Raw genomic sequence first — 25,072 nt, forward strand, 5'->3', positions numbered from 1 at the left:
TATTTGTTTTTTCATCCTTTATTGCACTAGCTATCACCTCTACTTCAAAATTAAATAGAATGATGAAAGCTAACATCCCTACCCTTTCCCTAACTTTAATGGGAAATATGCCTGGATTTCATTTTACTTATAATGTTGATTTTCAGGTTTCACATATATGTTACTTATGCATTAAAGATTTCCTGTTTTACAAAACTGAGCTCCTTTGTCCCTCATAATGCTTGTTGCATTGCATGCTACTTAGCCTGATACTTATTCTTAACTTTGTTTTTAAACTATTTTTTGGCTATATTTCTCCTCAACTTTTACTATTTAGTCTCTCTGTTGTTTGATTTATATGATTATCTCAAAAGAGCCAGAAAAAGTATTTGACAAATTCAACAAATTTTTGTCATAAAAACTTAGCAAAGTAGCTATAGAAAGAATATACCTTGACTTAATAAAGGCCTTATATGACAAGTCTATAGCTAACATCATACTCAATGATGAGAAATTAAATATTTTCCTCTATATCTCTCTGAAGAGGACATAACCTTATATATAGATAACCTGAAATATTCCACAAAAAATGGTTAGAACTAATAAATGAATTCAGCGAAGTTGCAGAATAACAAAATACAAAAGTGTCTTGTATCTCTATATACTACCAATGAACTCTCTGATAAAGAAATTAAGAAAACATTTACATTGCCACTTATAATTATATCAAAAGAATAAACACTGTGGAATAAATTTAACCAAGGAGGTAAAAGATTTGTACAGATAAAACTGTACAACATTGATTAAAGAAACTGAAGAAGACACAAATAAATGGAAAGATATTCTGTGTTCATATATCAGAAGACTTAATATTTGTTAAAAGTTTACCCCACATTATCTAGAGATTCAATGCAATCCCTATCAAAAATTCCAATAGCATTTTTCACTTGGAGAATACAATCCTAAAATTCATCTGGAACCACAAAAGACCCCAAATAGTCAAAGTCATCTTGAGAAAAAGGAAATAAGCTGCAAGCATCACACTACCTGAATTGAAATGTGACCTCCAAAGCACAGGCAGCAATAGTAAAAAATAAATGAGTAGGACTATATCAAACTAAAAAATGTCTACACAGCAAAGGACATAATCAACAAAAGATGTCAACCTATGAAATGGAAGAAGTATTTGCAAACCATATATCTAATAATGAGTTAATATGCAAAATATATTTAAAAATAACTCCTATAGTTCTTCAGCAAAAAAAAAAAGAAAAGAAAAACCCAATGTAAAAAATGGGCACAAGGATTCCCATCGTGGCTCACTGGTTAGCAAACCCGATTAGTAACCATGAGGTTGCGGGTTTGATCCCTGGCCTTGTTCAGTGGGTTAAGGATCTGGCATTGCCTGAGCTGTGGTGTAGGTTGCAGATGTGAATTGGATCCCATGTTGCTGTGGCTGTGGTATAGGCTGGTGGCTGCAGGCTCCAATTCAACCCCTAGCCAGGTTATCTCTATATGCCACAGGTGCGGCCCTAAAAAAAGACAAAATAAATGGGCACAAGATTTGATTAGACATTTTCCCAAAGAAATACAAATAGCCAACAGATACAGGAATACATGCTCAACATCACTTATCAGGGAAATGGAAATCAAAACTGTAATGAGATATCACCTCATATTTCTTAGAATGGCATTTATCAAAAGGCAAGAGAGAACAAGGGCTAGCAAGGATGTGGAGAAAAGAAAACATTTGTACACTCTGGGTGGGAATGTAAATTGGTCTAGCCATTGTATAATAATATATCTACCATATGACCCAACAGTCGCACTTCGGGGATATATCCAAAAGAAATGAAATCAGGATCTTGAAAAGTTATCTGCACACCCATGTTCACTGTAGTATCATTCACAACATCCAAAATATAGCAACAACCTAAATGACTGTCAACAAAAGAATGGAGAAAAAAATGTGAAAATGTAAAAACACACAAAATAGAATACTTTCAGCCTTTAAAAGAAATCCTGCTATTCGTGACAACATGAGTGATTCTGGAGGATATTATGCAAAATAAGTCAGACACAAAATGACAAACATGGTATGGTCTTGCTTACATACGGAATGTAAAAAAAGTCAAACTCACAGAAAATGAGAGCAGAATGGTTGTTATCAGGTGTTGGAGGTGGGGAAGAAGGGAGAGGTTGGTCACAGGGCACTAACTTTCACTTATATGATGAATAAACTCTGAAGAGCTAATGTACAGTGTGGTGAGTACAGTTAATAATACTGTTTTGAATACTTGAAATCTATTGAGGGTAGATCTTAAGGGTTCTCTGCATACACACACAGTCGAACTGTGTAAAGTGATGAACGTGTTAACACATTGTGGTAATCATTTCACAAAGTACACGTGTATCAAATTCCCACGCTGGACATTTTAATATGTAAAACTTTTATTTGTCAGTTATAACCCAGTAAAGCTGTGAGTGGGGGAATGAAAAAGAAAGTTTTAAGAAATGAACGTCATTATGTGTTGTTAGGGACTATAGGGAATAAGCGGAATTAGTTCCCTGAGATATAAAAGAGTTAAATAGCTATATTGGAATGTAAGCAGTCTCTATAATTTCACACTGATGGTTATTCTTAAAATCATACATTGTTTTTCCATACTTAAAATTCTCAATATGAAGATCTTGAAAAGGGATATTAGTTCAAACCTTGAATTATAAAAGGTTGAGATCACTGAATAGTTGATAAAATAGGAAGAATAGGGAGGTGAATTTTACACTTCGGATTCTAAATGAAATTTCAGAGTTACTATTAAAAAATGAAACATTTGTTCAACAACTGAGAGGTCACAGAAATTACTTAATCCTGGGTAGGAGTACAATTAAATTATCACTTAAAAAAAAATTCCTCATTTCATATGACAAATCCATATGTATGCAACATGAGTTAAAATTGTGATATCTAAATATGTATATATTATATATAATGCAACATTTTAATAATTTCTTAAATTTTTTGGAGAAATATCCATATCTATATACCTATCTACCTATTTAATGATCTCTCTATCCATTCCCTTTTAAATATAATTACAACATATCTGGCATATAGTAATAATCCAATAAATTATTATTGAATGAATAATTGATAACTTCTGAGCACTGCAGCATTTTAGCACTATCTTATTGATAAAAGCATTGATCCTATTGCTACATTCCTTTCTAGGCTGAAGCACATTGGGCACAAGCTCTGTATCTCTCTGCATCTTCATATTATCATTCTTCAGCACAGTGACCAGTATAGAATTTTTTGTTGGCTTCTATTAGTTATGCTATGATTCCATAAAATATAAATACAATAAATATGTAACGTCCTTGTCCTTGCAAACTGAATTTTTTGTATATGCATTGAGAGGACTCAGGATAATAAAAATATCATTCTGTCAACACATGTAAATAAGGTTTAAAATAAGGTTTAATATCATATTAAGCAATTAGATTTTATCCTCAAATTATATAAGTAAATACCAGTCATAATCCAAGATTTTATTAGATTTTTTTTACTCTTATTATGAATATAACTGGTATTTAGTTTTGATTGTTATCTTGCTAGTTCATCTTTCCAAAAATAGTCATCACCTAGCTATTTTACTTTTTCCATGCCAGTGAGAAACTCAGAAAAAAAATTTATAAGCATAACGTTTCAGTGTAATTTTAGTAAACCTAAAAACAAAAATGCTGTTATTGCTTTTGTATTTTAAACTTGCTAGTGATTTTAAGAATGGAAAGAGATTTATTGTCATAAAAACGATGACTTAGTTTGAATTAACCTTTTTTGATGGAAGTACAAGTCAAGGTATAAATAAGGAAAAACAGCTTTTGTTGCTCTTAAATAGCTAGATAAAAATAAGGATATTTTAATGTTTATCTTTAAATATAGACAAAATTATGTGATATCTTTATTAATACATTCGGATTTGAGGATATGCTTTTACTTATAATGGAAAGCATCTATTATTCAAGACAGACTTCTGATCTGTTTCTGTCTTTCATTAATCTGTCTTTTCTTATTCTTATTATAAATTGAGGAATAGCACAGAAAAAAATAGTCTACTTTTCTCATAGCCCATAGCTTTGCACTGTCAGAAATGTCACAGGTTAATGGTACAGCTCAGCTCCATTTATCTTATTCTGACAACTCAACCAACCTAGCACAATCTAGCAAAAACATTCTTCCTAGACCAGGTGACATTTTTGGCCTTTGTTCCTTTAATATGGTGGCTGTAAGAGCATCTAGTGTGCAATAACTTTGTACAGAAACTTTGTGTTTTAGGGTTTCTTCAGTATTCAATCAAGAACAAGAATTTTTAGAATTTAAAACATTTATCAAATATTTATAAACAGAATATTCTTTTACTTTCAACTAACCTGGATTATTAAAAACTATAGGGCTCCTTAAATTTTTTATTATTTGAGAACTGTAAAAAATTACAAAATATATTTGAATTCTCTTTTTGATTAAATAAACTTCATTATTTTTTTAATGCTAAAAAAGTAAATTTAACATCAGGATTGATATGTGGTCTCAAAATCATTGCCCAGGTCACTTGGTAAATGAGTCTGAGTATCTTTGAAGAATATTTCTCACCGAGTTGATGGAAATTTAAACAAGTTATGACACTTGAATATTTCTAAAGCCATTTCTTTGTTCTGAATTTGATATTGAATAATATCTTGCCTTCCTGTAAAGGAAGTAATCATATTAAAATAGTGACTCTGTAATACTTTTCTTCTCTATTTTTGACTGCTTTGACTTAGTAATATATATTTTCCCACCATAATAGAAAATTAATTAAAAAAAGGCAAGCAATATTTTGGTTTCAGGAACATGTATACATAGATATGTGTGTGTATATTGCTGTCATTTTCAGAGTAGTTTTTATATTTTTTGGACTGAATTAAGAATGTAATCCAAAAAGTCTTTTCCTCTTGCCTGGTGATAAAACCATAAACATCCTATATTATGAATTCATGTTTTTATATAGTCAATTTTACAAATGTTTCATATTTAATTTTTAATACCATGTAGTCTATTAACTCTGAAGACACTGAATTTTTAAAGTCAATTTCATAATGTTAATTTTTCTTGAATTTTGTAAGGTTATTTTAGGATTAATAAAACAAAAATGATTAACCACATTTGAGATTGAATAAGATATCCTCTAATAGAGCACTCTTTCATAATTAACTGTAATATTTTATAATGTGCTTTATTATTTTTATATTTCTGCTTTCAATCTAATAGTTTTATACGGGAAGGGAATATTTATTTTTGCTGAAGAACAGTGTTTTATTTATATCTAATCTGAATTTCAGATTAAGGTACTGATGAAATGCATGAGCAAGATGTAATTATAATTTAAATGTATACATAAATCATAAGTGATGCTGGATAAGTTATTTCCTATAATTAACAATGAAAAATTGGAAGACTCTAACATTGGGCCAATAAGTAGAGTCAATTTTCATCATATTTCATGGTAACTTATGTTGTTAAAAAAATTGAACTGCTTTGTCCTTGCTGAATTTTAGCTAATAGTGCTTTAGCATAATGGATATTCTGTGGCAATAGCTAAAGTTGCTTCATGTAGTCTCTTGAGACTGATTGTTGTATAGTAAAGTAGCCACAATAATTGATTTGAAGTAATACTAAGAGATAAGTAAGTCAATTCAAAAAGACTCCTTGGCTTTTTCTACTTTTGGTGAATCTGAGCATTATTTTGTATTTCTGAAGAAAAATTTATATACCACACTGCATCATCATTTTGCGTTTTGAGAATTAGCCATTGAGTTTCATTATTTTGCATTGACAAATTGAATTAGTTTTGTCTGGAAAGTGTTCACATATGTATATGGATTATAGACTAACAGCTGGTGCCTAAGAGGTAGGTAATTATTAATTTATTTTGCAACAACTCAATTAATGTCAAGGAAGATTGATTCATTGTCTGATTAACAGTTTGATATTGTCTATGGATTAATGGGCACATCCCTTCACATAGAGCTTTCCAAAGTTGGTGTGCTTTCTTTCACTTACGAAATGTCCTTTTGTTTTGGTCATATTCATGATTATCCTTATCTTGTTTACATGGAAATCCTAATTTCCTTCATTCCATTACTCCTGTCATATTTCAAATGTTGCTACTACTTTCAGATTTCACAGGTGAATTGTTTTGTAGCCAAATGTATTTTTATTCTTTCCAAGATTACTATTCCTTGTAATCCTTCCACTGTTTCAGACATCATTCAACCAATATTCATGGAAAACTTACTTGGTGAAAATTAATGTGCTCATGAATTCGCTGTATTGGCTTAAATCATTCTTGAATATTTTTTTTCTGTCACTGACATTCTTAAAATCTATGCTCAGGATTCATAACTAAATTGTGTTGGAATGAAGCTACTCATTCCTATTATCTTTATCCTATTTTGGTTCTCAAGGACTCCATACCTGTCTGTTGAGTTTTCTATAGCAAGTGGTTTTCTTTTTTCCAAATCTGTTTTTTTTTTTATCTCAATATTTAGCAATATGTTCAAGTAGCAAATGTGGTTAAAAGTTTTGCTTTATTAATGAGACTCATTAATTGTATGTGCCCTTTGCTCAGATTTGTAACTAATGCTACCTTCACAAGTAGTTTGCTTTCTTATATAAAATTTGCAGTTTAAAATAATTATTCGGCTCTTTCAATTGATGACTTTTCAAGTGTATTATTATTATTACTATTATGGCCTTCTGACTCTAAATTTATTTTTAATCCATTTGTACCATATTCTATACATATTTAAAATGGTTAATGTACTGATTTAAGTTTATATGTAAATGTAGGAGATCAAAATCAGGTAACATTGGATATTTATAGATATAAATGTCTAGTCAAAGACAAAATATTTCTAGTCTTTGCTTTGGAAAGCTTGATATATGACTTTTCCTTTAAGAAATGATGAACAATTGGGGTTGATGCCCATCAAAATGCAATACAGATTCTATTTTTCAGAAAAAAATTAATCTAGAGAAAATTTGGCCATGAGTGAGAATATTTTAAAATGAGCCATTATTTTATGTACTAAGAACAAAAAATATTCTATCAGTTTAACTATGATCCTTACATGATATTTTGACTGAGGGATTTCAATTGTCCAGTCGTGACAGTAGGAATAACAGCCAAGTTCATGTATGTACAATCACTAACAACTGAATTCCATTAACTTTTTGTTTAATAGTTATTTTAAGATAAATCTATATTTCAAAGATAGTAAAATTTGAAAAACAAGTTTCTTAGAATTGATAGAATATAGTAATTAATGTGAAGTACTAAGCCCCGTGCCTGACACAAAGTTTAATAAAATTTTAGAGTATTATTATTGAAAAAGGAAAAAACACAAGCTGGTTATATATCTGCTTTCCCTCTCTGTGAAATACAAATTTAGTTTGATAGTATTTACTAAGAATGTTTGTGGAAATCTAGGCTTGTCAACCAGAACTATGCAGTTTAAATTATTCACCCCAGCACAAATTTTATTTTTGAGTAGCTAAAATGCTTGGTGGAAAATAGATCCATCCAGCTTAAAAAGGAAATTTTAAAATGTCTCATTGAACCTCCCCAGGTAATACATCTTATCGGTAAGTCCTGCTAAAATTAGGAGCAATATCTCTTAATACAAGTCCTCAGAGAACAGTGTTTCCTGACTATACTATAGACTGTGTAGAAAACAAAATTGATGTATGTATATACAATTCTTTCCTGTAAACAGGGAAAACCTATTTTTTAAATATTTGGTTAATTATAGAACGTCTGTCAGTATATATGAACAAGAAAAACTTTGTTTTTTGCTTTTTTTAGGGCTACACCCATGGCTTATGTAAGTTCCCAGGGTAAAGACTGAATTAGAGCCGCAACTGCCAGCCTACACCACAGCCACAGCAATGCCAGATCCAAGCCATGTCTGGGATCTGCACCTCAGCTCAGAGCAACGCCAGATCCGTAACCCACTAAGCAAGGTTAGGGCCTGAACCCACATCCTCATGGATACTAGTAGGCTTCTTTACTGCTGAGCCACAATGGGAACTCCAAGAAAAACTTTCAAGATACTTTTATATTATGTTCTATTCTCTATCCTATTTAAGAGTTCTGAAAATGTATAACTCTCCTCAAATCAATACTTTTCTTTCTAATTTAGTTTAAGGAGGTTAATGTCTTAGTTTAAATAAATGTATTAGCATAGAAAAACTATGTTCCAATTTCATTTAAAAAAAAACACTTTGGTACACTAGATGCTTTTTTAAAAAAATATTTTCTATGTTTTTTGAATTTCGTATTGGACAGGCCTGTGCAGTGAATTTCTAGGGGACGAAACTTTAGCCCCTGCAACATTGACATATTGTATGCATGTGGAAATAAAGATACCTTTCTTTATAAAGATACCAGTCCTGTGGTATCTATGGCTCCTATGACTTCATTTAATCTTAATTACCTCCCAAAGACTTATCTCCAAATATAATCATATTAGGAATTAGGGAGTCAAAATATGAATTTGAGGAGGTTGCCATTCAGTCCACAGAACATATATTTCATTGTCTCTATCCACTCTATCCATTTGGAATGGACTTCTCCCTCTCTTTCCCCATAATTACTCAACTATATTTTAAATTCCATCTTTAGTGGGAAAATTCTGCCCTTAAATTAGCCCAAATAAGTAATTCTTGAGACTAGAAAAGACAGCTTTCAAGACTTGCAACAAGCCAGCTAAATATAGAAAAGCTCTCTGGAAATAATGAGAAACTAAAATTTTGGGCCCTTGTCTTCTCTCAGTCATTAAATTTTCATAGCACTGCATAGTCACAGATTAATGCTCAAAAATAGTTTCTTTGAAAATTCTACCAAATGTCACGAGAAGGGAATTTTCTGCAACTTCTACAACCCTTTCAACAAATATTTATCAAGACTTTTTTTATATGCCAACTATCATCCTAAGCATTGAGAATGTGACTTTAAAACTTGACAGAGCTTACAGTCTAGTGGGTGAAATGGTGTATGAACAGGAAATTACAATAATGTGATGCAGACTCTGAAACGTACAAGACCTTTAGGAATACTTAGAACAAAAGAGCAGAACTGAAGGGGGTCTGGGAGGCTCCTTGGAATGGTTGACCACTTATACAGGAAGAGTATTTAGTCTTGAAATTATGTATGCATGTGTGGAAGGGAGTGCATCTTGTGTACTGACAAGAGGACAGGTTAACATGGCTCCAGCCAGAGAAACAGTAGTACAAGTTCCGGAAGGAGGAAGGTGCACGAGAATCACATCAAAAATCTCATCTTCTTACTGTCAGCCCTTAAGCCAAAATGTAATACTCCTCTAGTGACTATTACACCATGTATAGATTCTTCAAAATTACAAACCCCCGTTAATCTTGAGAACTGTGTCGTTTGGTATACTCTTTGCCTGCTTACAAGTTAGTGTGCCACAGTTAATGGATGCTGGCAGCAGGTCTGAGACACCTGGAACAGAGACATACATAGACCTTTTATTACTCCAAGTAATAGCAGTAGTAGTAGTATCAACATTTGCATCCTTTCCTTAAGGTCTGGTTTGTTTAAGGTGTAATGAAGACAGCCAGGTGATGCCTGAACATACAGTGTGCTGCGTTACATGAGAGGAATATTAAACTTAGGAAATTTGAATATTTTATAAGGTATAGTAAGCCTGCCTGAACTTTGCCCAAGAGGGAGACATTATCTTTATTACACTGAACAGTAAATAAACCTGCCCTTTGCTCCAGAAGCATATCCTGCATCTTTCAAGGCAGTTTACTATATAAACGTCCTTGAAAATTTAGTTAAAAACAAAACAATTAGTGCCTCTGCTTGTAAGAAATGCAAGGGACCCACGGAAAAATTGTTTCTCAGCAATTTTAATAGCCTCTATAACTTTGTATTTTTTCTGAATATGTAGTTTTATTTTCTTTATATTCTCCCCAAATCACTTTGTTTTAGTTTCCCTATCTAAAAAACCTCTGCCTATCTAGAAAACCTCTGCTTAGCTATAAACTACTTAAATGGGACAGTTCCCAAGAAAGCTCCCCTTCTCTGTATCAGAAACTATGCAGAATCCCAGATTTTTCCATACTCACAGGGTAACACACTAGCCTGTTACTGTCCCATGAATGCTGGGACGACACCAGACTCATGGATCAGCCACAAAGGACTGTACTACTCAACAGCAAAAGCAAAAAGAGTTAGTCAGGGCTTTATGATTGTTTTTGTTGGTTCCATGAAGATAGGCTTGCCAAATTTAGAAAATAAAAAAGTATAGTTAAATTCCAACTTTAGAGTATTCTATCAGAGTTCCCCTTGTGATGCAGTGGTAACAAACCCAGCTAGTATCCATGAGGATGTGGGTTTGATCCCTCGCCCACCTCAGTGTGGTGAGGATCCTGCATTGCAATAAGCTGTGGTGCAGGTCACAAAAATGGCTTGGATCCTGCAATGCTGTGGCTGTGGTGTAGGCCAGGAGCTGCAGCTCTGATTCAACCCTTAGCCTGGGAACTTCCATATGCTGCAGGTGTGGCCATTAAAGAAAAAGGAAAAAAAAATAAAGTATTTTATCATTGTATATATGTACCATCAATATTTGAGACACACAGGGAAAAAGTTCATGGTTTATCCAAAATTCACATTAACTAGACATCCTGTATTTTATCTGACAAGTATATTTTGTTTTTGTTTTTTTTTAAACCATGAGTGATGTGTCTTGATTTGTGCTCTAGAATAACTAACAAATTTCCCTTTCATTCTCTTCTGTTCCTAATTACCTAATATATTCTTGTGTTATCCTCTCATATATTTTGGCAGGTGCGAATGAGTGAGGCTTCTCATGTTTAAGGTTGGATGGCTTTATGAAGTTTGGCAGGTTACCATAATGTTACAGCCTCTAGATAGAATTTTAAAGGAGTATGCACGATCTGCTTCTCTGTATTTCCTCATGAACAAAATGAGAGGGTTTTTTGAGTCTTGAAATAACCACATGCTACAAGTATCAAATACATTTGCAAACACACACACGAAGACACACACACACTTTCATTTTATTCTTTCTCACATCCGTTGACCACTATTTGAAAAGTTATAGCAGTGAGGTGAGGCCGTTCTTTTTTAAAAAAGCAGAGTTTAGGCAGTCTTCAGTACTTACTCTTTCATCCTTAATGGAAGGAAATATGCACTTTTAGGATAGGTGAGAAAGAGCATCTGTGATCAGGGGAAGAAATGAAATAAAAACAGATGACTCCTTAGTTAGGTCTTATGTCAAATGGATGTCACTTTTGAGATGGGTATTATAAATAACTTAGGAATGAATCACTAAGCTATATTCTGTATCTCTTGTATGCATAAAGATAGAAATTTAGACCCCACTTATATCTAACACCACTCCGTTGATGGATGTTACTCTGTTGAAGTAACAATGCATCATAATAAAAGGCTTACTAGTAATGAATGCTATTGCTGCTGTCCCACTTACCTAACAACAAATGAGAATGTAAAAACAATCAAAGGGCCACCACAGCGTGAGTCCTCAAATTGATTCTAACAAGAAAGCTCTTTAGAGTGAATGCAAACCACTTGATTAACAAGAAAATAGCATTCTGTTAAAAAACCAAACCAAAAAAAACAACCAAAAAAACCCTAAACAACCCCCCCCCCCCGTGCATCCTGTGATCATGTGCTTATACTCAGGTCACCCATCTGGATGATATTAAGATTTTATTCGTGAACTATTCTCTGAACGAGCTGGTACCCTGCAAGAACTCATTTATTCAAAGTTTCTCATATCCTGAAATATTTTACATTCTTAATGAGTCAAGAGAGCTTTGTTCCTATTTGTATTACCTTATTCTATGTATCAAAATATCCAAATATTTAATGGCTTGAAAGAAAAGCCATTTCTTTTTTTCTCTCTCATGATTCTATGGCTTGACTCAGTTCAGCCGGGCAGTTCTCAATTGGAGTCTCCCATTTGTTGCGATAAGTCATGAGCTGGAGCTGGCATCTTCTAAAAAGGCTTGACTGATTGAATGTCTGTAAAGGATCACTGTCATGACTAGAAATTGTTGCTGACTTCTCACAGCATAGATGTTGAATTCCCCAAAAAGAAGCATTCTCAGCGACCCAGGCAGAGGGCTAGGCTTCTTAGGACCTAGCTTTGGAAGTCACCGTTATTGCTTTTTGCCACATTGTATCTGTAAAGCAAGTCACAAAAGCCAGCTGAAGTTCAAGAGCAGGGGAATTAACTTTTTTGGTTCCTTTTTTTTTTTTTTTTTAATTTTCAAGGCCACAGCTAGGGGTCGAATGGCAGCTGCAGCTGCCAGCCTATGCCGCAGCCACAGCAACGTGGGATCCCAGCAGTGTCTACAATATACATTACAGCTCACGGCAACGCTGGATCCTTAACCCTATTGAGCAGGGCCAGGGATTAAACCTATATTCTCATGGATACTAGTTAGGGTGGTTACCACTGAGCCAGGAACAGCAAGATCACTTTGCAGAAGAGCAAGTTAAATACTCTTTAAGTACATTCTGCTACAGTTCCTTTGGGCTATTTACTTCCTTTGTAAGCAAGACTGGAATTTTATGCTAAAGGTTACTTGCTAGCTATTCTAGCTAGACAAAACTGAGTAATTATAGAGACCTATTTAACCACCATTTTAATAATCTATAATGTGGTGTCAGTATAATCTAAGATAGTTTTCCACAATTTCTAGCTTGCATAACTTCCTCTATTACTCTGGTACTCTTTCTGATACTACTTGGACTACATCCACTGCTAGTATCAAACGCACATTTCTTCTTTCCTTGGCCGACTTGCTAACACTTAAAGGGACTTCAGTGGCTCAGAGAATGGAAGGGAATAGTTTGTGTATCCTGTTGTTACTTCCAATATAGCATATCCTCACTCTAGTCCTCCATTTAGGGAGAGAAAAAGAGAATAAGTACGAAAGAGATTTTGGTGGTGGTGAGGTTATCTCTGCTTTAATCCTAAATAATCTCCATCAAACCTACTAAAACTATGTGATTTAAACATATAATGTGAGTAAAACCAAAGTTTGCAATGCAAATGAATCCTCCAGAAAAGTTCACTTGTAAATACTAGTCCTTTTTATGTATTATAGAGATGTTACTGATTCTAATTCCTAAACTTAAATTGTCCACAAGAATAAATCATTTCGAATTTGAGATCTCATGCTTTTCATATGAGATCTAAGGTCAGAAAATTGTCATAAATCAAATCATAAAAATTTACTTTGGTCTTCTCATGACTGAAATGGGAATAATGATACTTCTTTCTGCATTTTACTTATTCATTTGTGTATTTATTTAATACTAGGTATTGGGGATACAGCTTTGAACAGAATGGACAAAAATTCTTGCCTTTATAAACCTTATATTCTAAAAGTGGCATTAAACTTAATATAGATATTTTCATTTACATACATTAATTGGTATACATTTTATCTAAATATTCTGTCCTTCATTTTCTTTTTTTAAAATATTTTAATTTTTTCTATTATAGTTGATTTAGAATGTTCTGTCAATTTCTGCTGTACAGCAAAGTGACTCAGTCACACATATATATACATTCTTTTTCTCACATTATCCTCTATCATGTTCTATCACAAGTGATAGATATATTTCCCTGTGCTATACAGCAGGATCTCATTGCTTGTCTACTCCAAATGCAGTAGTTTGCATCTACTAACTGTCCTTCACTTTCTATTACAATGTTAAAATGAAATCATTTGTCTAGTAAGCATTATAAACTAATATATTCAAACAATATAGTATTAAATTTTCTTATTCTTAATTTGATAAGATTTATTCATTGTATTTTCATGTTTTGTACCTTTAAAGTAATATGCCCCTTCTTCTCCTGCAAAAAGATTATTCTTACTTTTTGCTCATTTTATAATTTAGTAAGAGGATGCACTTTTGAATTGATATAAACCAGTCAAGCTTTTGCTAAGGAACAATTCTTTAAAAATTGCGTCTGTTAGGTATAAAAACCTAAAGTACTTTTCTTTTGAAGAAAAACTTCAGTGGTAGCACATAGTTAAGTCTAAGCTATCAAATTCTATTCTCTAAGCTGTACTCATATCACCACTAGTGATGTTTTTGACAAACAACAAATTAAGTGAATCAGTCCTCATGCAGTCTGTGCTCGGCAATAAATGGAGTAGAAACAAATCAATAATGCCAAATAGAAAAAGATAACAGCAATAATAAAGCAAAATGATTTCCTAGTCTCCAAGAGAGTGTTGCAAATAATAGAAAGGAAAGTTAAAAGTATGGCTCTAAAGACTTTTTTTTTTTTTTTAATTTTTAGGGCTGCACCTGCTGACATATGGAAGTCCCAGGCTAGGGGTTCAATCAGAGCTACAGCCGCTGGCCTACCCCACAGCCACAGCAACGCCAGGCCCAAACCGCATCTGCGACCTACACCATAGCTCAGGGCAATGCCAGATCCTTAACCTACTAAGCAAGGTCAGGGATCAAACCCACAATCTCATGGTTTCTAGTCAGATTCGTTTCCACTGCGCCACAACGGGGACTCCTCTAAAGACTTCTTTTGCTAGGTAGGTGGAAAATCATGTTCTTTTTCAAAGTTTGTTCGATAGTATTCTATTGCTACTTTACCTGTGAAAATAGGGCTATGAAAATCAGAACCTTAGTAAATATTAAAAAGTTAGAAAGTATCGATCCCATTCCTTTCCTTGCTAAGTAAATTACATATTTTTTCTTGCTATTTTATTAAAAGGATATATGAAATAGTGTGGAACTTTACCAGAAATAGAACCTTGAATGGGTATTTTAATTATCATGACTTTTTAAGGAATCTTCATATTTCTCTTTGATTTACCAAAAGTTCTCATCTTTATTTTATCTTCTGTTAAAACTGCACATAAAGTGGGTTGATTTTATGTTACTATTGAAAGATGTTAAATATCTTTTTTTGGCCACCTTAATGGTACAAATCATTTTATTCTATAATTCACTAGCTATTGCAACATTTCCTTTATATCTGGCCCTAAACAATGGAAGGTATCTGTAAAAATCTGTATTTTATTTCCCATATGGTGTACCATGGTAATATTAGGGATTTTTAAAGATATTATGAATTAAAGCAGTGAATAAGAAAGAATGGTAAATGAGACAATTTCATTATACATAAAGAATTTACCAATATACTATCAAGTAAGGATTAATTATTTATATGCATTAGTATATACACACAGCACAGTTCATTTCACACTAATTCATGATCCTTGATGTTTCATTTTATAACGCCATAATTATTGGCAACAAGCATGTCTTAATTGCAGTTGTAAATGCAGACAAGCTAGGACCCAGATTTTGTTTTCTTTTAATTTTTTTTTTTTTAAATTAGGGTCACAGGTGCGGCACATGGAAGTTCCCACACCAGGGGTCGAATTGGAGCTGTAAATTTCAGCCTATGCCACAGCCACAGCAATGGCAGATCCAAGCCACATCTGTGACCTACACCACAGCTCATGGCAGTGCTGGATTCTTAACCCAGTAAATGAGGCCAGGGATTGAACCCACATCTTTGTGGACACTCGTTGGGTTTGTTTCCGCTGAGCCACAACAGGAACTCCAAGATTTTGTTTTCTAAATACCATTTTTTTTCGATGAAATAAATCAAAGCTCCTTGGGAAAATGATTCATTCTAGTACTGGGGCAAAGAAAATACAACATGACTCTAGAACATCTTACAGTGCCAAAAAGTGAAAAAGTAAGAAAGTGCTAAAAAAATCAAAAGGGTCAGGGTATCCCAATGGCCAAAGCTGGAGCAATTTGAGCAATAAAATAAGTAATGGATTTTAACCCAAGTGTAAAATTAATATACACAATTCCAGACTGACACAAATTAGTGATTGAATAAATGAGGAAGAAGGGACAAATCCTCCTTAGAAAAAAATTTTATATTATTTCTATAGGTAATCTCCACTCCAGGGGATGAAATATAATCTAACCCTTTTCTTTGCCACCTCACACACTTATTTGAGTTTTGGCTGAACTTAATGTCTCACTTCCAAAGAATAAGTATATATATAAAGGGGAGAAATAGTAACTTTATAGTGCATAAATCTGGCTAACACTGCCTTAACCAAATAATCAAGATCAGTGTCCCTAGTGGTAAATCATATTAATACCCTGTACTTTCTAATACGAAGTGATGAGAAGGGCATTTCACCTTTTTGGTATTCTTCCTCTGTACCCATAACCCCAGTCTAATTATGACAACATTACAGAATCACATACTGAAGGACATTCCATAAAATACCTGACCAGTACTCTTCAAAACTGTCAAAATCATGAAAAACAAGCATGCCTTTAGTATCATAAAACAATTGATCATTGTTACTGCAGAGTTTTTTTTTTCCTCTTCTCCTATTATTTTTTAAGATTTCCTTGTCTATTTGGATCTATTCGTATTTAGTATTTCTTTTTAATTTAAATATACTGATGTACAATATTATGTTAGTTTCAGGTGTGTGACATAATGATTTGACATTTGCATGCATTATGAAATGATCACCCAATAAGTCTAGTAACCCTCTGTCTCCATACAAAGTTATGACAATATTACTGGCCATGTTCCTTATGCTGTGTATTGCATCCTCATGGCTTCATTATATAGCTGGATGTGTTGTACCTCTTAATCCGCTTCACCTGTTTCTCCCACCTATCCCCCACAATCCTAGTTGCCTCTATTCTTTACTAATTGTATCTGGGAAAGGCAGAATGGCAGATTTTCATTTGTATGAATTAAAATTTGTTAGAATTTTATTCATTTCACCTGTGCACACCAGGCCATATTCCCCAGCCAACCTTGTGGTTAGTTGAGGCCACGTGTCTGACTTGTGGCCAGTGCAGTGTGGTAGGAGGTAATGGAATGCCACTTTCAGACCAAGATCGTAAAACTTCCCCACATGCTCATCACTCTCCCCATCTACTGGTTGAAGAGAAAGGGCGCCAAAGATTCAGAACTGTTTGCTTCCTTGGGACAGCTGAATCTGAGAATTTTAGTGCCAATGGTCTGATTATTTACAAAGTAATTTACATATATTTGTCAAATTATTTTCTAGAATGTTTATACCGGTTACACTCTGATCAGCAGTAAATGAATTGTTCTGTCTCAAAAATCTTCATTGTTGTTGAAAATATGTTTTTTGTTTTTTCTTTGTCATTTTGAGAGGCAAAGAAAATGACTTGTTATAGTCTCTCGAATTTAATAAATAATGATGCTCTTCTTAACCAATTTTATTTTGGGGGGTGTGACATGTCTAGTCATGCATTAATGCAAATTTTCAATTGGTATCTTATGGTTACTGTTTTCTTGATTTTAAAGGCTCTCAGATACATTAAGCATGGTACACTATTTCCTGTCATATATTTTGAAAGTGTTTGATCATAGCTTGTTATTTGCATATTACATTGATTTGTAGTATATGATGTACATAATTTTAGAGATGCACTCTTTTTTGTGAGTACTTCATTTACTTTGCTCTTGCAAAGAATAGAACCTGAAATTCAATACATATTCTTTTATGTTATCATTTGTTTTTATTTTTTCAGATATTTTTCTATTATAGTTGATTTAAAATGTTCTGTCAATTGCTGCTGTACAGCAAAGTAATGTTTTGTTTTTGATATATTCACTTTTTACATTTAATCCATTTGAAATTTGCTTTGATTTTCTGTTATAGTTAACTTTCTTTTTGCTAGTGAATAATTAACAGTATCATAACTAATTATTGACTAATTCTTTCCTCCAATTTAAAATGTCAACTTTAGGGAATTCCTGTTGTAGCGCAGCGGAAATGAATCTGACTAGTACCCATGAGGATGCAGGTTCGATCCCCAGCCTCTCTCAGTGGGTCAGGGATCCGGAGTTGCCATGAGCTATGGTGTAGGTCATAGATAAGGCTCAGATCTGGCCTTGCTGTGGCTGTGGTGTAGGCCAACAGCTGTAGCTCTGATGACCCCTAGCCTGGGAACTTCCATATGCCGTGGGTACGGCCCTATAAAACAAACAAACAAAAAAAGCCAACATTATTGAAATCTTCATTTTTACATTATTACTTTTTGACTGCTTTCTGAAAATTCTAGAGAATTTTAGAAACTTCTAGTTCATTCTAATCATTGCTTTTGTGCATTTAACTTTGGCAAGTGTTACGTTTTGCAGTCTTCTTAACTAAAAATATGGTTTTCTATTTTTGATGTAAGTATTTAATATATTTTCTGATATTATGTCAAAACTTTAATATTGGAATAAGCCGAACTTGCTCAGAGTATAGTCTTTAATTATGGAAAGCTTAGTTATTGTTTACTAGCATTTGTTTCTTAATTTAGCACCTTTGTTTATAGATGTTGTGTCTATTTTATTGGGTATATGTGCTTGTGTTAGTATCATCAGATTTTTTTTATCATGGTTATACAAATGAAGAAATTTGAAGTTCCCTATGTTTTTTTTTTCTTTCTTTCTGTGCCTTAGATCTGTCATTACTATACACTAGATTTTCTTTTCTTTCTTTCTTCCCCCCTTTTTTTTTTTGTCTTTTTGACTTTTCTAGGGCCGCTCCCGTGGCATATGGAGGTTCCCAGGCTAGGGGTCTAATCGAAGCTGTAATCGCTAGCCTACACCACAGCCACAGCAACGCGGGATCCGAGCCGTGTCTGCAGCCTACACCACAGCTCACAGCAATGCCAGATCCTTAACCGGCTGAGTGAGGCCAGGGATTGAACCCTCAACCTCATGGTTCCTAGTCAGATTTGCTAACCACTGAGCCATGACGGGAACTCTTGGACTGTAATTTTCTTGCTCACAATTTTATTCCTAGTGCCTAGCATGTTACTAGCACATGCTAGGTAACACTAGGTGCATAAATTTACTGAGCATGCTGTTTATCTCTTTCTTGAAAGATTTAAAACTTCGTGGTTAAAATTCTTTAGAGCTCAGAGATTTTAAAGGTGGTAATTCTATGATAATTAAAAAAAAATTCCTTCAGAGATTTTAAATTTTTGTCTAAAATTTGATCATTTTCCCCCAGAAATATTCTAATTAATTCAGATTTTAAAGTATATTGGTATCGATTTGTAAAAAGTATTGTCTTATAAATGTAGGAACATTTCACCTATTTGATTTCTAAAGTTGTTTGGTGTAGTTTATATTATGCAAGAATATTTTAATTTGTACAACACATTCCTCTTCTTTTGTATCATAATTGGAATGTTATTTTTTTCTCTGTTCACCAGTTAATGAAAAAGTCATACTTGCCAGTCATCAAACACATAGATCCTTCTTGTTCTACCTCACTAATACCTGCTTGCTATTGGAATCTTCCTGTCAGGTCTAAAGTTAAAAGGTTCTTTGCTATTTAACCATTAATCTAATGAGCTATGCTGTGCTGGCACTGCTGCGTTCACTGTCTGGCCAGCTATGTCAGTGTATAGACAGGAATTAATTTTAGGTTAATTTGAAGCAATTGTGAAAACTCCAACCCAGAGAGTGTGCACCACTCTTCTCCTGGTTCTCCTTGCCGACATCTCCCTTTGCTACTGACGTCCTTCTGGGGAGTAATTTGTTAATTCCAGTCCAGTTTTGTCATGGAATCTGTTGATGATTGGATCTGTAATCTCAGTTGCCGTAATGAAAGGCAACAGAGAACGGCTTTGAGTTGCTTAGAAAACTTCCTACTCATTAAAACAATGACTTATTTTGCTTCAATCAGTGATGGTACCATGTCTCTGAGGTAAGAATATGCATTAAGGTTTGATGGCCATAATTTATTACCTTCTCCTGAATGATTCTGCTTAATGGCTTCATCTAACCTTTAGTTATTAGAAATTCCCTCTGGAGTCAGGCAGATGCCTGGCCATTTATCCTGATTTCCCCTGATTTGGTGGTTTTGTTTTCTTTCTTAGTTTTTAATATATTTCTGTGGGAAAATTGAAGTAGAAAAATTGGGATCTCTTAGCTAGACAACATTTTAAACTAAACCTCATCAGAAAACTATTTTTTTTTTCAATTGATGGATATTTTCTTAGTGATCTGTAAGTAATCATATTATATATGAACATATATATAAATAACATCAATAATAAATATATTTTTTGCATGTGCATTTTTAGTGATGATAAATCAAGATGGGGAAATTATTTATGATCTTTAATCTAAACCCACTTATGGACAGAGGACATTTATTGGCTATGAAATGAATTCAAGATATGCATAAGATTAATTCTAATATAAATTCTAACATGATATAATCTGAATTATATTTCTGATCTCCTAAGTTTTTAGAGGCCCCTTAATAGAAGAGAAAGTTTGAATTAGTAATATATTGAAATTATAAGTAATCCTATTCAATGCACTTTGCATAAGTAATTGCAAACATTTTACTAGATAGCTGCCAGGTAGAACAAAGACTGTGGGAGCAGGGTATAATAATGTTCTTTCCCATGCTAACTCTAGAACTTTTGAGCATCTAGTTACCTATCAACTTACTCAGAATATTATGATCCTTATCCTAGTGGACATTTGCAATCTAGTTTTCTCTCTCTTCTAACACAACCCAATTTTGATAAAAACTGAAGTATTTCTAGGCCCTTCAAAGTCTGGAAGTGTAGGCCAATCCTAGGCAGAAGTGGAATTAATGCAGTGAATGCCTTTCGAAAATCTCTGATTTTTTTTTAATGTCCCCTTTCTAGACTTGTTAAAAGGATACACCCTCTTTGTCCTTCACTACTGAGTGGGATGGTGATTCACAGCACAGTGACAGCTCTTTCCACTAATTTTCTTTTCTCCCCTCTGTGCTGCCTCCTTGTATCCTTAATTTACATGGTGAATCCAAGAGTCATGGAAAAAATTTTTCATCACTGCTTTTTCAAATTCTCCTATCTACAATGTAGAGCCAGGAAGAGCCCCCTCCCCTATATAATGTGGGTTGCTCAGGATATATACATATATAAAATGTGTGTATGTATATGTATTAGGTGTATATATATTACATAAATATATATTACATATATATATATATATATATATTATATATGTATGAGATATTATGTGTTGGTAGCTACCTTCTCCCCTTTTTATCTGGGTCTTAGAGACCCTACCTCAGAGAAAGGGAAATAGACTGAATTATGTCCCTGGTTCTCTGGAATCCTGTGGTAGCACCTCTTTTTTCCCATATTCCTCATCTGAATCATTAAAATAGTAAAATAAAAAGCGTAAAATCAAATGTGTATTGGTGTGTGTGTATGCGAGAGAGAGAGAGAGAGGGAGAGAGAGAGAAAACATGCTACGGTAATATGTTTCAAGGTACTGGATTCTATAGCAGCAACAGAAGCAGATCATACCTTTGCTACTCTAACTGCTGCTGCTACTAACTATTACAGTAGCTGATTTACATTTTCACAATATGTGTATTGCATTGCGTGCAAAATCAATACCTTGAAAATCTTCATGAAGTTATTCAATGGCAAATCCTTCCTGTTGCAAGCAAAGCTAGAAATATCCATAATTTTTTTGCAATTAAACTTATTGGTGTTATTATTTTATCAGGTAGAAGGGAGATAATGCAGTTCTTTATCATTTGTGATATTAATTTTAGCCCACGAATTACAGTACTCTTGAAACTTAATTTTGAAAATTGCACAAAAGTTTCCTATTAGAATTATATTCATAAACTATGCTTCTTGAATTACAGGCATGACAAAAAGGATGAAACATCTGATAGAATGCTAATGCTTGAGACATATGAAAGGTGAAAGATCAGAAAATATAAAGAGTTTTAAAGATAAATTGTTACAATATTTATTTAATCATTCATTTGGATTCAATATTGTGTTATACATAATGCAATAGTAAATAGTGGTTAAAATAAATTTTTAAAAACTTTGGTGCTAGAAATAAAATCATCTGGTGGATGAATAAACATGTACTATATTTAATCAGTCCTCTCACTGAAGCACATGTTATAAGAGAAAATAACCACAGAGTTTGTATGTGTCTATGAACTTGACCTATATAGTTAGGTGTTTTTGTTTTTGCCTTCTCCCAATAAAATAGTTTTATACTTTCTCTGTTTTGGGAACAATGAAGCTCCTTGATAGAGTTCCACTTATGGGATTTGTAGGAAATGTGCAGCTATAGAGGGCAGGGCTCCTAAATGCTCAATGTTGACACTCGTACCCAGTGAGAACATGAATTAAGAAGTAAAATAAGGAGTTCCCGTCGTGGCTCAGTGGTTAATGAATCCGTCTAGGAACCATGAGGTTGAAGGTTCAATACCTGGCCTTGCTCAGTAGGTTAAGGATCCCGCATTGCTGTGAGCTGTGGTGTAGGGTGCAAATGCAGCTCCGATCTGGCGTTGCTGTGGCTGTGGTGTAGGCTGGTGGCTACAGCTCCAATTAGACCCCTAGCCTGGGAACTCCATATGCCACGGGTGAGGCCCCAGAAAAAAGACAAAAAGTCAAAAAGACAAAAAAAAAGTAAACTAAAATAAACAACACTCGCCTAAAAAGATGGATATTTGACTCTTTATGTAAAGAATAGTGCCCATTTGAAAGCATTGCTACTCTTAAGAACACATACCATGGTGCAGTCCCAAGTCATGCACTAAAATCACAAACTCAGAGTACTCCTATGCCTCATATGTTGAGAAGAGCAAATATTTAGGAATAGACATCATTGACATCCTGTGTTCTGAAGGTCTTAAGCCATTTTAAATCATTCTGAAGAAGGTGAATAGAGCTGTGCTGCTCTTTGAAAGTAGTTTGTCTTTCAGTTCTTATCTAAGAATGAAAATTAGATCCAAAAACTCCATAGCAGGAGGCTTTTAGACACCTATAAAATGCACCACAATGAAATTGCCATGCCTTTGAACTATGTTTTAAAATGATTCTTTGTGGACTGTTTTGAGATGCGATTGAGAAACTTGTACTGAGATCTTTGTTTCCTCCTTCCTTCCTTCCTTCTTTCCATCTTCCTTCCTTTCTTTCTATGTGGAATTCACTTCTCTCTCTTCATAATAATACAAGTAAAATTGAAATCCTAGATTTGCCTCTGAAAAATATTTGAATTAGTTTATAGGTATTAAAGATCACTAAGATTATAAATACAGAATCTGATTACAGTATAGGGGTTGTGATAATTCTATTAAATTTACACATTGATTATTTAATTTTTATTTTTATCATAAGTAACTTACTGTGAAAATAATACCTCTATACAATACTTCTGAATCATTGCTCATTTCCAAAATATTAATTTAATTGTTAACAATAAGTGGCAATATATTTCATTCAAGCAAAAAAAATGCAGGTCTTGGAATTAAAAACTGGATCTTAGTCTCAGGTCCACCTGTTAATATTTTTGCAACTTTGAATTACTAGTATAACATAAATTCTTTAGGTGTCTGGTGTACACTTCTTAAAATGTTTCATGGAGGTATTTAAATTGAATGAGATAGTGTGTATATTAAACACATGTAAGCGTATTCTAAATTCTAAACACTTTTAGCACTACCAGATATTTGTGTATTGAAGTATTATAAGTAGATTTTTTTCACTGGGTTAGAAATTTTCTTATGCTTTTAGAAATTCTTCATCTTGAAAAAAATGCATCTGATACGGAAGTTCACATTTCTGTGCCTCTATTAGTAGTAAAATTGAAAAAGGTAGTGAAGTATTATGCTTCAGAGCAGGACAATTTATATCTTTGTATATCAGGAAAGATGGGAAGCAAACAGGTATGTGTTGAACTAAGTAAACTGCCAATGTATACATCATACATTCGGGAACTGCTCTGAAGATTTGTCCTTCAATAGGTTATTTTCAGTTTACTCTAGGCAGTTAAAAGCCAAATATAGAGTCTTAGGTCAACTGGAGCAGCTTTTATTTATTTATTTATTTTTGAAAAGTAGTAATGTATTCTACAGTTTTATTTTGTTTACTTTTCCTGAATAAGAGAAGGGGTAGAGAGAGGATGTTTGCTGCCTGGGGTAGTTCTTAAAGAATACTCTACTGATTATCTTGCCTTCGAAGTGGACAAGGGAAAGGCGTATTAAGTATGGTTATGCTCAGATATTTAATATGGGGATAGAATATTAAGTAAATCAGAAATGGTCTTTACATGGCAGCTATCTATAACTAGGCATCAAAATATTTTCATTCTCAGATAGTAGAATGCTAAAGACTTACTCTGTAACAAGCCTTGGGAGGAAAATGAGTCAACTAAACATGAGTATCTACCTTTGGAAAGAACTAATGAAGATTTGGCTCTTTTCTTTTGGATTAGCAGAAAGGAAGGGGGAACTGTAAGAGAACTAGGCTCATTGGATGTATTGTGGCTCTCACTCAAGTAATGCTTCTAGAGGGACATCATTCAATACATTCATTCTCCGAGAAAAATGCTCAGACTATGCCTTAGAACTAGGGATTGAAAACTAAAAAAATTAAATGTTCAGTGCTGCTGCAACTTTTTTTTTATTATCATTTTTTACTTTGCTTTTCAAGTAGCACATTTTAATGCCTACTTAGACATTTGTTCTTTTTTTAAATGCCAAGTGTTAAGAGTGCTCAATTCAGTCCAGTGTGGATATGTTATAGAAGATTTTTCTGTCATTTCCTTCTGGCCAAATTTCTTCCACAAACTCAGAGGACTTGAGGATATCAGAATATGGATTACTACATGGCCATTTAGAATATACAACTATACTGGAGTAAAATTGATATAAAAGATTAGAATAAGAACATACCCAGATTCTCAGCTTCAGGACTGGGTTTTTTTCTACTATGACGAAGATTTTTTCCCATTTAAAGTATATATCAATGGATAGTAACTTTTAAATTTTTTTAGTTTAAATTGTAGGTGTATATATAGATATATAGAACATAAGTTTATCATAACTTTTTTAAGTGTATAATTTTATAGTGTTAAGTACATT

The sequence above is a fragment of the Phacochoerus africanus genome, chromosome 10, assembly GCF_016906955.1.
Source record: "Phacochoerus africanus isolate WHEZ1 chromosome 10, ROS_Pafr_v1, whole genome shotgun sequence".
Classification (NCBI taxonomy): domain Eukaryota; kingdom Metazoa; phylum Chordata; class Mammalia; order Artiodactyla; family Suidae; genus Phacochoerus; species Phacochoerus africanus.